Raw genomic sequence first — 12042 nt, forward strand, 5'->3', positions numbered from 1 at the left:
ACACACACACACACACACACACACACACACACACACACACACACACAGAGTTTGGAGTTCATGGCTGTGTGTGCAAGCTCCAGGACTTCGCTATATCTCTCTAGATAATGTGCAGGCTTCCTGATTTTGAGGTGTTCTCTGCATATCAGATGCTGTGAATTCTCTGCCCACCCCTCCCACACTGGGCCTTTCCTGGCTTCCCATTCCATTCTGACATTTTTTTCAAGGAGTGGAAGTGGAAGGCCTTTCTGGCCATTTGAGTCACAAATTGAGCTGGCTGGATGGCCACTATGCCAACAGGCCTATGTCCCAGTGGCTGTTCCACGGGGTCTAATGTTGGGTGAAAGCTCTCATTAGCAGCCACGGTTGAGCAGTATGGAAGCCTTCCTGAGGCTCAGTGGCAGTGTCTTTCCAAGCACCCAGTCCCAAGAGTGGAGAGGGAACCAAGACCTGCCCACAGGCCAGCTGTGTCGAGGGTTTGGAGTATAATTTAGGGACTTCTCTATTAGTAAGATCAGGTCATCTGAAAACAACTTTCTCTTTGCCTATTTGGACACATTTTGTTTTTTTTAAACACCCTGAACATCCTGGAACCTTCTGATCAAGACTCGGCCTAGAAGCTTGGGATTTCTTTGAAGGTAGAACACAGGTTCTGGGCTAAGCATTTCCCACTGCAAGTGGGAAATGACACCAGGAAAGGTTATGAAATTTGTTCAGTTTTTTCTGGAACCAAAATCTTGATCTAAATTCATACTGCTACTTCCAGCCTAAAATCAGTGGCTATCAATCACTCTTATTTATCACAAATGCTTCCTGCTTTGGTCCCTCTCAGTAAAAGGCAAACATTAACTTTTTAAAAATAAATTATTTTTTATTTCATGTGTATTGGCACCTTTCCTGCATTCATGTCTGCATGTATGTCTGTGTGAAGGTGTCAGATCCCCTGGAACTAGAGTTACAGACAGTTGTGAGCTGGCATGTGGGTGCTAGGAGCTGAACCTGGATCCTCTGGAAGAGAAGCCAGTGCTCTTAACAGCTGAACCACCTCTCTAGCTCCAAACACTAACTGTTTAAAAGGATCAGATGGCACTAGCATTTCCTTTTTTTTTTTCCCAATTCCAGAGTCTTTATTGTTTTAGAAAAGATCCATCCAGTCAGTGGGATAAAGAGCTGTGTCCAGGAACCCATCAGTAGTGCTGAAAAGGACTGGTTTCTCCACGTCTACTCATACACCCAGTCATGGGCACAAGACTTGTAGTCAATCAGTTAATCCGGCTTAAACCATAGACAGATCTCTTTCTCAGCACTCACCACTGAATCGCTACCATGAATGATGTTCCTGCCAACTTGAATGCAGAAATCCCCCCCGAATGGTGCCTGGTTTAGAATCAGCTGGATTGGTCTCTCCCAGCATCTCGCGGCCTGTTTTCACAACATTGAGCCCCTCCCACCACGGGCCCCGAGTTCATGTACTTCACCAGCCCAGGGAAGAAAGGAAGGTCTTTCAGGTCAATGTAATGCTGCTTCAGATGCTCTTCAGAAGCCCGAAGGAACTTCATGGCCACCAGGCGGAACCCCTTCTGCTCGAATCGCTTGATGATCTCGCCCACCAGGCCGCGCTGCACGCCATCTGGCTTGATGGCAATGAAGGTACGCTCGAGGTTGGCCATGGTCCGAAAGCCGGTGGGTCGGCTGGTGTCTGCGATGAGCGACAGAAGCAAAGAGACTAGGCACTAGCATTTCCTAACAAGACGTTGCCTGTGCTGGTTTTCATGGAAAATGACATTGGACAAACCACTAATGAGACCATCGCCATAGCAACTCAGGCCCTCCATTCACCAAGTGGCCTTCCTGCTTCTTCCTCACACTCTAACATGAGAGTGTATCTGTATCAAACCATCTATGGTGATTGGCGCCAATGTAGTTTTGCACACTTGAAAACAGATATAACGATAAAATTACAAGTGAGTGCGGCGGTGTTCCACCGACAGACCCTATTCCAAACCTGGAATGACATGGAGAACACTAGCCTGGGCAAGGATATCCCCTACCCCCACGGTGACACACCTCACGTGGTTAGCAATGAAGTGTATCTCAGAAAATGAGGAGATTCCTTTTAGATGATTTTATCTTCCCAAAGCCCCCAAACCATACTCTAAACAAAGGAGAATCAGCCACGTCAGCAAATGGGCAGCCTCGAAAACCCAGCAAGCTCCTGTCTGCTGTTCAAATCACCATGCTTGAGTCCAGTGTTTGCTTCTGGCTGTAGATGTAGGGTGGCCAGCTGTTCTGCTGTCCTCAGTGTCCCTAGTGGACTGTATCTGGAGCAGTGAGCAAAATTATCCCTTTTACCCTTACGTTTCTTTTGTCAGAGTATTTTAATCATTAAAACAGAAAAAGAAACCAAGACTGTCTCCCCTTCCCTCCCCACCCCCATACCCATACCTGTTCATGGAATGGAGGAATTCAGTATCAATACTAAACTCCAGGTAGGAAGGTGTGTGTCTGGACTGCTGCGTAGTCGGGGTGGGGGTGGGGGTGGTGGCAAATCATGAAAATGTACTGAAGGTTTCAAAAAAGCAACAAGGAAAGATTTAAGCATTTTTGTTTCTTTGTTTTATCTGTACACGTGTTTTCCCATCTGTATTTCTGTGTGTTGCTTTTGGGCCTGGTGCCTACAGAGGCCAGAAGAGGGTGGTGGATCCCTTGGAACTGGAGATACAGATGGTTGTGAGCTGCTGGGTAGCTGCTGGGAACTGAACACAGGCCTTGTCTGAGAACTCACACTGTTCTTACCTGCTGAGCCATCTCTCCAGACCCACAAGGAAGGATTTTTAAACTTTTTTTGCTACCAAGAAATGACTAAGCGCCAAACATGGTGGTTCACTCCTGTGCTTTCAGCAATGGGGACACAGACCCAGGAGGATTGTCAGGTACTTGAGGCCAGTTTGAGCTACATATTGAGTTCTATGCTGGGCTATAGAGTGAGGCCCTGTCTCAAAAGATAAACCAACCAAACAAAAGAAACCATAATTATTTGTGGAGGTCAATATGTTTTCCTTGATCACCATACCAAGAACACACATATGGAAACACCACACACAGCTGAGTGGGTAACATCATCTCTCACAGAAAACTCATCACTGGGTAACATCATCACTCAGAAGGGTGACTTGCAATTCTAGCAGAGCCTGGGCTAAGTAGCAAAACCAGATCTCAGAACAAACCAACCAATCTAAGGTTTGGGGACAAAGCTTAGTGGAAGAGCATGTGCCAGGGTGGGAAAGCTTCTGTGTCCCATCCCCAGAAAAAAAAAAAAATCATCGTGTATCACATAATAAACAACAAATGTTGCCTGAGAGAACACAAAAGAGAATCAACTTAATTTTGGTGGCTTGTGGCTAAGTAGCAGCAGCCCTCAGCTTCTGGTCACCACATAACTCCCGCAGAGCCCGGGCAGGTGAAGTTACTCATTTTCTTCCATCTATGAAAATTACTAATGGTGGAACCCCTACGTACAGGATGGAATCAGCAGCTTGCAAAAACACCTGTGGTGTTTTTCTGAGGAGAACTTCTCCAGCTCCTCACTGGCTCAAGCTGGTTATGACAAGGCAGGAACACATGACCCGGAAAGTGAAGACACTCTGAGAAATCACCACCCTGTGGGCAACGGAGGCGTAGACAAAATACCGGGCTAAGCGGAAGAGCTCTCTAACATGCCGGATGTGAGGGGGTGGGGCTCATGGCTTAGTTTCCTTGGCGGCGTCTATTTACCTTCTTGTATCACAGAGAATCACTTTAAGTTTTTGCCTCTTGGAGCTGTGCCCTGAAAGAGGAAGCGCACCTGATGCTTTTGTCAGCAGTGTCTGTCTGTCTGTTTGCCTCTCTGTCTGTCTGTCTGTCTGTCTTCCCACTTTTAAGAAAGAAGTGGAAATGTCCCCATGGGTCTGACCTGTGGTGGGTCAAGGCTTTATAGACTAGAGGCAGAGACTGGAGCGAGTTGGTGGTCAGCACTAGGACTTGATGTTGCCACAGAATATATGAAGAAGCAAAAGAGGATTCCCCCAGTCTCCGAAAGTAGGCCCTGTTGGCATCGTCAGTTCAGCCTTGTGTCTCTAGAGCTGTTGAAGAATCTCAACTGTCCCAAGCATCCTGGGGTGGTCTTTGTGGCAGCCTAGGAGGCCGTTTTAGAGCTAGACTTGGGTAAGACACTTCAGAACTCTCTTAATAAAATAACAGACAGGCTTGACTTCTCTTGTGACAGGGTTTCTTGGTCGAGGTGGCTCTAGGAAGGTACACTATGGGTTCCTGTGAGGGGAGCCCAGAGCATGTTTCCTCAAGAGCAGGCTCAGAGCAACACAAAGCAAGGCCCTCCAGAGAGGAGGGGGCCAGGCACAGTCTTCCTTGTTGCTGATTGCTGGGGTCATGGCGGCTCAGCTTTGACTGGACATGGCTCCTCTCTCCAGCAGCTCAAGAGCAAGCTGAGAAGTCACGCTGGTATTGAAAAAGACAAAATGGTCCCGTTGTGAAGATCTCTCTTCTCTTCTGTGGTTCGTGCTGTATATAAACATTTTGTGGAAGTACTGGAGTCAGGCTGAGGTGTGACAGTGGGAGTCTCCTTGGTCATGGAGGCCACGCTTCCTTACCGTGAACTACTCTTCCTCAGATGGTATCATGGTGAGATGGTTGTTCCCTTCCTGGTCAGGATAGCCAGATAAAGTACAGCATATCTGTTCAGAGGAATTCCAGACAAGTGGTGAAAAGACATTTAGTGCATTGAAGTATGTCTCGAATATTATATGGACGGATTTAGACTGACGATATGTTAGTTATCTATTTGAAATTCAAATTTAACGGAGCACAATTGCAGAGATGGTGTCTTAGGGTTTCTATTGCTTCAACAACACCATGACCAAAAAGCAAGTTGGGAGAGAAAAGGGATTATTTGCTTACACTTCCATACCACTATTCATTATCGAAGGAAGTCAGGGCAGAAACCTGGAGGCAGGAGCTGATGCAGAGGCCATGGAGACGTGCTGCTTGCTGGCTTGCTTCCCATAGCTTGCTCAGTCTGCTTTCTTACAGAACTCAGGACCACCAGCCCTGGGATGGCACCACCCATAATGGTCTGGGTCCTCCCCCACTGATCACTAATTGAGAAAATGCCTAACAGCTGGATCTCATGAAAGCATTTCCTCAACTGAGGCTCCTTCTTTTCTGATGACTCTAGCTTGTGTCAAGTTGACACAGAACCAGCCAGTACAGATGGCTTACTCGTTAAGAACATTTGCTACTCTTTCAGAGTTTAGTTCCTTGTACCCAAGTTGAAGAGCTCACAATGATTTTTAACTCCAGCTCTAGAGGATCTGACATCCTCTTTCTGGCCTTTGTAGAAATATACACACATGTGTATACATGCACACAAACACACAGATTTTCTTTTGATAAATCAAGCTACTTTATCTAGTGTCACATTTATTTTGTGAGGGAAAAATTCTAGTGTGCAGAAACCATGGGGTGGATTTCATTAGAGACATTTCACTGTGATGTATTGCATTGTGTTGTATTGTATTGTTGTGTTATGTTGCATTGTGTTGAGTTGTATTATGTTTTATTATTTTGTATTGTGTTGTATTGATTTGATTTAACTTCTGTTAACCTTGATTTTCTTTTTCTTTTCCTTCTTTCTTTTTTTTTGAGACAGGATTTTTCTATGCAGCCTTGGCTTTCCTGGAACTTGCTCTGTAGATCAGGTTGGCCTCAAACTCACAGAGATCCGCCTACCTCTGAGGCTTTACTTTCAATAACTGGATGAGTGAAGACAAAGGCACCTCCCTTCTTTAACTCCAAGACATATCACAGACTGAGGTGAGTCAAAGGAGACCCTAGTTTGCTGAGCATTGGGTAACTTCCTTCCACAGCCCCAGGTCTTTGTCCTGATAGGTCATCAGAAACATGTGGACTTGAAGCTCTGGCTTGCCTATAGCTCACCACGTGGCTGTCAGGATCATGTCTCCATGTCCAGCATCAAAAACCCAGTAGAGGAGGCCCTGCCCTGACCTTCCAGCCCCAGAGCCCAGGTCCAGTGCCTGTTTCAGTTTACTCTGACAGATTTGCCCTTCATGCTAGCTCTCCTGTATCACACCAGTGTTTCTTCAGGACACACTAGAAGCCACCGAGCACTGGGACATGTAAAAATGCTAAGGTATGTACCTGGCACTTCCCCTGGTGAAACCCAAGACTACAGGGAACAAAGGTCCTCCAGGGCCGCGGGACTACACCAGATATGCTGCATCGCTGTCCCTGAAACTCATATTCTATAGTAGAGTGGAAAGTAAAGCTAGATAAAATAGTGTGTAAGCAGGAGATTTAATGTGGCTGCTTCTTCAGGCCACACTGCTTGTTCCCTGGCCTGCTGAGGCTGCCCCATCCCTGCTGTGCTGGCGCCTCTGAGGACAAGAGCTGGTGCTTGCTGATAGATGTATCTATCTCCGTCAGATGGATGATCAAGGGTAGAAGGCCATCCTGTCAGAGGCATGGGCTCTGCAGAATGTCATGACGTTCAGAAAGTGAGTAGCCATCTGCCCTGTCAGTTCCCTGAGGCCAGAAACAGCAGGCTTACCAGAGATAAGCTGTGTCTCCAAACTGTGGGGCCATTTCTAATCAGAGGTGCTGAATCCGAGGCATCAGGAAGAAAGGTCAGGAGTGTATTTTAAACTACTAGAAGACTGATGTCATTAACGATGCCTGGGAAACTGTAGACTAAGAAGCTCCCAGGAGGCTCCAGCCCTTCTCCAGGGCTGTCACTATGTCTGGTGTCTTCAGAATGCTGCAGTTTGGAGATTATGATGCAGCCTTGTATCCTATGGTATAGAATTGTTTTCATGGTAAACAAGGAGTGTTTAATGAATTTCCATTGCTTGATAATGGGTAGTACGAGCAACACACAGTTGCTTAATTATGAGCCCTTATTAACCATGGTTGGGTATTTATGAGAGTCTAAGTCTGAGGGTTTTTCTACTCTGATTTATTACATAAATCACCATGAAAGTGTTAAGTCATATGGGCGTCTATAATTGCCCTTAATCCACAGCTCTCCCTTCCCGGAACTGATTTATTTCAAATTAAATTAGATTAAAAGATTCTGTCACCTCAATCATAGCTCAGTAATGTGCCCCAAACACAGGCTCATGCCAAGTCTATCCCTTGAGCCTGTCAGTGCTTCAGAATCTAGGTGTTCACACTAGTGTCAGATAATCCCAGCCTACCAGTCAGGTGATAGCTGTCACAGGGTGAGTGCTCTGTTTGGGAATAAAACCATTAATACCTAGCTTAGCAGTCTTGGTTAACAGAAATGGGATAAAAACTTTGGGAACCAAAATCAATACATTTTTAGAGTTCCCTTTAGTGAAGTTCGTCAAACTGAAGAAGCTGCCTGAATTTGTGTAAGCTCAGAATTTCTATGTCACGTGCAGAAAAATGTTATTAAAAAGCACTAATTACTTATAGATTTTTGTTCTTAGCTCAAAAACATTCATAACCATCAAGGTGTTGAACTGGAGTCAGGTCTGGGCTCAGTGGGGCAGCTTTGGGCTCAGGGGAGGTGCCAGCAGATGACACCTTCAAGCTGCTCCAGAATGGAGACTAAACTCAAGTAACTACGGGTTTGAAGGATATCTTTTAAAATTAGAGCACAGCCAGGCCTGGTGGCTCAGGCCTGTAGCCATTGGATACTCAGAACGCTGAGGAGGAAGGGGACACAGCTCAGTTGGAAAGTGCTTATGCAGCTCTGGCTTCAATCTCCAGGCTTACAAAACACAAACAAAAACAACAAAAAAGCATAAAACCCAGCAAATATAAACAGTGGCAAACACAACTGCTAATTGGATGAAAAGATCAACTGAACACTGGTCTCGGGAGGGGGCCACCTGTGATAGGTGAGGGTCAGGTGAAGAGATGTGGACACAGGAGGAGGGTGGATTCCCTGGGGAGGTGGCTGCCAACTTGAAGGTGAATGAGGTGTGTGAGTCTTTGGCTCCCACTGCGTGATGAACGAAAGAAATGACAAGAGGCCAAGCCGAGGTGGTCAAGTACCAAGAAAGATGGAGACTGACTCAGTTATGTGAACTTAAAATCCACTGAAAATGCAAGAAACAAACTTACAGATGAAAACAAACGACAGCCTTTTAATTTGGTTTGGATTGATCTCTCATCCTTGAATGACAAAAGCGGCCTCGTTATATAGTGAACTACAAGCTATCCTGTGTAAGCAGGCTGGATCCAAACGAAGTATGTACCATGGTAACCAAGCAACTGAGCCTCAGCCAATCACAGCGGCCAACCCTCAGCCAGCCCTGAGTCAGAGGCTGTTAAATTATGCACAAATAAGGCAAAGGGGGAGCTGAACCAGTTGGTAGCCTGTGTAGACACACATGGACTTGAACATGGCCTGGCCTTGAAATCCCTACTGTTTCTAGGACCTTTTGCTTGTTCAGGTAACCATGCTAAATCTGACCAAATGTCACATTTTCTGACTTGTTTGGGAAGATGTTTGGTTTTCTCCTGCAAGCCCGGAATGGACTGGAAAGCGAAGATATTTACAGCTTTTCAAAGGCCCTGAGAAGTCACTTGGCTTTGGGAGAGTCCCATGAATACTGCTCATTGCAGGTTGACAGGAGACATGGTAGAAGTGGGTTTTCACAGGTGGCCAGAGCAGGAAGGAGCACTGTCAGTGTAGCACTCACTCACTCCCATGGTCACCCTCAGGGGACACAGAAGTCAGGGCTGAGGAATTTGGAGGTGAAACAGTGCAGCTAAGAGTCCCAGCTCCACAGCTCTGTGCATTCTGAGAAACGTTTTTCTTGGACGGGCTGATTGTGTTAGTGTTATAGTGTGTGCTTACAGAAGCCAAGCTGGCTCTGACGTCATCGGGCACCGCAAACACTGGGACCCCCACTGCCTATGCAGCCTACCAGTAGATGAAGCATCACTGTGGGAGCCTGTCTCTAACATGATGCGTTTGTCCAGTGCCTGCCTGCTCTCCTCTGCCCTGTCTAGACCACTGTGGCTCATACTAAGCCAGTGGATCCAGGGCTGTTTTCCAAGCTGCAAAGCTAGGGAAACATGCACACCAAATGAGAAGGTATAAACTAAGCGATTCACTTTGGCTGTCTACCTTTTTCTTCAGGGTTTTAGTCTAGGTAGAAAGGAGCCTGCCGCTTTCCACGTGCCCTTTGTGTTTCTCGGGCTCTCACCACCCGAGATTGTGGTCAGTTTACAGACTGCAGATCTAGCCCTGTAAAAATACTAGTTCCCAGATGGCAAGGATCTCATGAGTCATGACCATTCCCGATCTCAGAGCAGGGCTCCGCAGACAGAGAGCTCTATGTCAATGGTGTTTGAACAGGAGAGTCAGGCGCTGCGTCGGGAGCCATGCTTGGCCAGGAAGCCTGAATCTTTGCCTCTGGGTCTTGCCATCTGTGAGGGGCTTGCTTCTTTCATGTGTCCCACTGTGGTAGCGTCGCTGCAGTCCCAACAGTCCCCACAATGCATGAGCACCATTTTGCCTTGGCCTCTTGCTATCTTCTATAAGATAGTGTGAGCCCAGTGAGCCCCTGAGATATGGAGGCTTTTGCTGAGCCACCTCCAGGTCAGGGCTCCTTCTGTGGGAACACATGACCACATGCTATCCTGGGACCAGCATCCTTCCCTGGTAGCTGCTGTTCTTCCTAAGGCAGATGTTTTACTCTGTTATGGAAACAGTTTTCTAACCTTAATATTTTTCTGGGGTTCATCTAAGAACTGATCAAGAAATGGAAAGACCCTAAATTTGAAAGAAGAGAAGAGGTATTTCCACCCTTTATCATTCAATGCTCTTTGCACAGAGAGCTTTGAAATACACCCACAGCCTGGCCCCTGCTCTTAAGCATGTTGGCACGCATGGTTCTAGCAGCTTTTACAGAATCCCAACACAGCGTACAGCAGCTTCTAGCTCTTCATGTCCACAGTGGTACTGTGGGAGAAGGAAGTACAAGGTCCTATTGTAGGGTAGTTGTGCCCCACCCCCAGGCTCCTAGTTTGAACCTTCAATCCTGAGACTACAGATGACCTTATCTGAAGATAGATCCTTTATACAGACATGGTCAAGCTATGAGGTCTTCAGCGTGGGCTTTAATCCAATATGCCTTGTGTCCTTATAAAAAGGAGAGATGCAGACAGGGACAGATATAGAGGGAAGACCATATGAAGAGGCATAGGAAGTTGATGCCATTTATAAAGTCTCAGGATAAGCCAGCCCTGCCAACTCATAGTTTTGACTTTCAGTTTCCAAAATTGAATCAATCTCTCTCTCTCTCTCTCTCTCTCCCTCCCTCTTTCTCTCTGCGTGTGTGCAAGAGAGGGGGGAGCTGTGCTGAAAACATTTTATGCACGGGTGCATGTACCCTCGTCTACACAGCAGCCAGAGGAGATCTACTTCTCTGTCACTCTCCACTTCCTTGAGATGAGGTCTCTCATAGGAGATGCAACTGGCAGAAAAGCCAAGGGACGCTCCTGTCTTCTCCCTGCACACAGTGGGACTCTTAAGCACACGCGCTGCCATGCCTGGTTTTTACATGGATGCTGAAGATGTGAAATCAGGTCCTCGTGCTTGCATAGTGCTGAACCATCTACCCCACCCAAGAAATGATTCTGCTGCTTAAGCTCCCAGCTGGTGGGATTTGCGGCAGCCCTAGCAGATGCCCGTGCATGCTGCAGTAGTGTTATCGTGTATGTAGATACATGTGGCTTTGAGGGTACATCTTGTGAATTTGGGACTTGGGCCCCATGTACCCCCTTGCTCCCTGCCCCTCGTTAGGCACTGCCATCCGGCTGCATGGAGAGTGTCAGGGCCAGGGTCTGAGCCCAGGTCTCCCTAATTCAGGTCCTCAGCATTTGCTCACTGCTCCCAGAATTTTTGAGACTTGGAAGGAGTGTCTCTTAGTTTGGGTTTTACTTCTGTGAATCGACACCACGACCAAGACAACTCTTATAAAGGACATTTAGTCGGGGCTGCCTTACAGGTTTCGGTCCAATATCATCATGGCAAGAAGCACAGTAGCCTCCAGGCAGGCATGGCTCTGGAGGAGCTGAGAGTCCTACATCTTCATCTGAATGGAGCCAGGAGCAGAGTGTCCTCATGCAGTTAGGAGGAGGGACTCAAAGCCCACCCTAACAGTGACACACCTCCTCCAGCAAGGCCATACCTCCTAATACTGTCACTCTTTGGGCCAAGCATATTCAAACCATCATAGAGGGGCTGGAGGTAAGGAAAGGCTCAGAAGTGGAGACTGAGGACAGCTCAGACTTTGTAGAGATAACAATTATAGTGGTTTTGCTCTGAAACCCATAAGACTTCCACACTAAAAAAAAAAAAAAAAGAATCCTCCCTGTCCCCAAGGCCACTCTTAAAAGCCAGCTATGGTCTATGCCTCATCTTCCTAAGAGTCTATCTCAGCACCCTATGCATACAGGTCAAGTTCAAAGCAGCCTTGCTCTCTAGTTGGGTTGGAAGGACTTGGCTTGTGCTGGTGGGAACTCACTCAAGTTGGGGAAGGGATCTCTTTCCTTAAGCCAGGGGTAACCCCTCCCAACCCCAAACCCTGTCCCTCCCAGCCACTCAAGTGCTGGGCAATGCAATCTGCCACCTTGTTTTCCAGAACTTTCTTTGCTCAGCCTTTGAGTGAACACATCAAACACATCAAAGGTCACTGGGTACATTTGGTGCTCAGACACGGGTCACTGTGAGCCTGCTGCTTTCTGTCCACTCGGCGTGCTGACATCCAGTTTCACTTGTCTGCTGGTCAGACTCCGCTCTGACTAACAGTGACTTGTTCACCAGCTTCCTCGGAAATGTGCTTGGTTAAGGATTTTTCATCCACTTCTAGCTCTGTCCAGCACCCTAGTGTAGACACATACTTTTCATGTCTTTCAGTGATGAAATCCTGATTTTCAGAGACAGTTATATTGGCTTCAGTGTCTCTTGGGACTTGCAGGACTTGGCCA

General features: G+C 47.0%; 1 pseudogene; it reads right to left on the bottom strand.

Moving 5' to 3' along the window:
* Window positions 1–1102: 1102 nt before the first annotated feature.
* LOC114634014 lies at window positions 1103–1724 on the bottom strand (annotated as a pseudogene).
* Window positions 1725–12042: the final 10318 nt, after the last annotated feature.

The sequence above is a fragment of the Grammomys surdaster genome, unplaced genomic scaffold (genome assembly GCF_004785775.1).
Source record: "Grammomys surdaster isolate TR1022 unplaced genomic scaffold, NIH_TR_1.0 810, whole genome shotgun sequence".
Taxonomy (NCBI): domain Eukaryota; kingdom Metazoa; phylum Chordata; class Mammalia; order Rodentia; family Muridae; genus Grammomys; species Grammomys surdaster.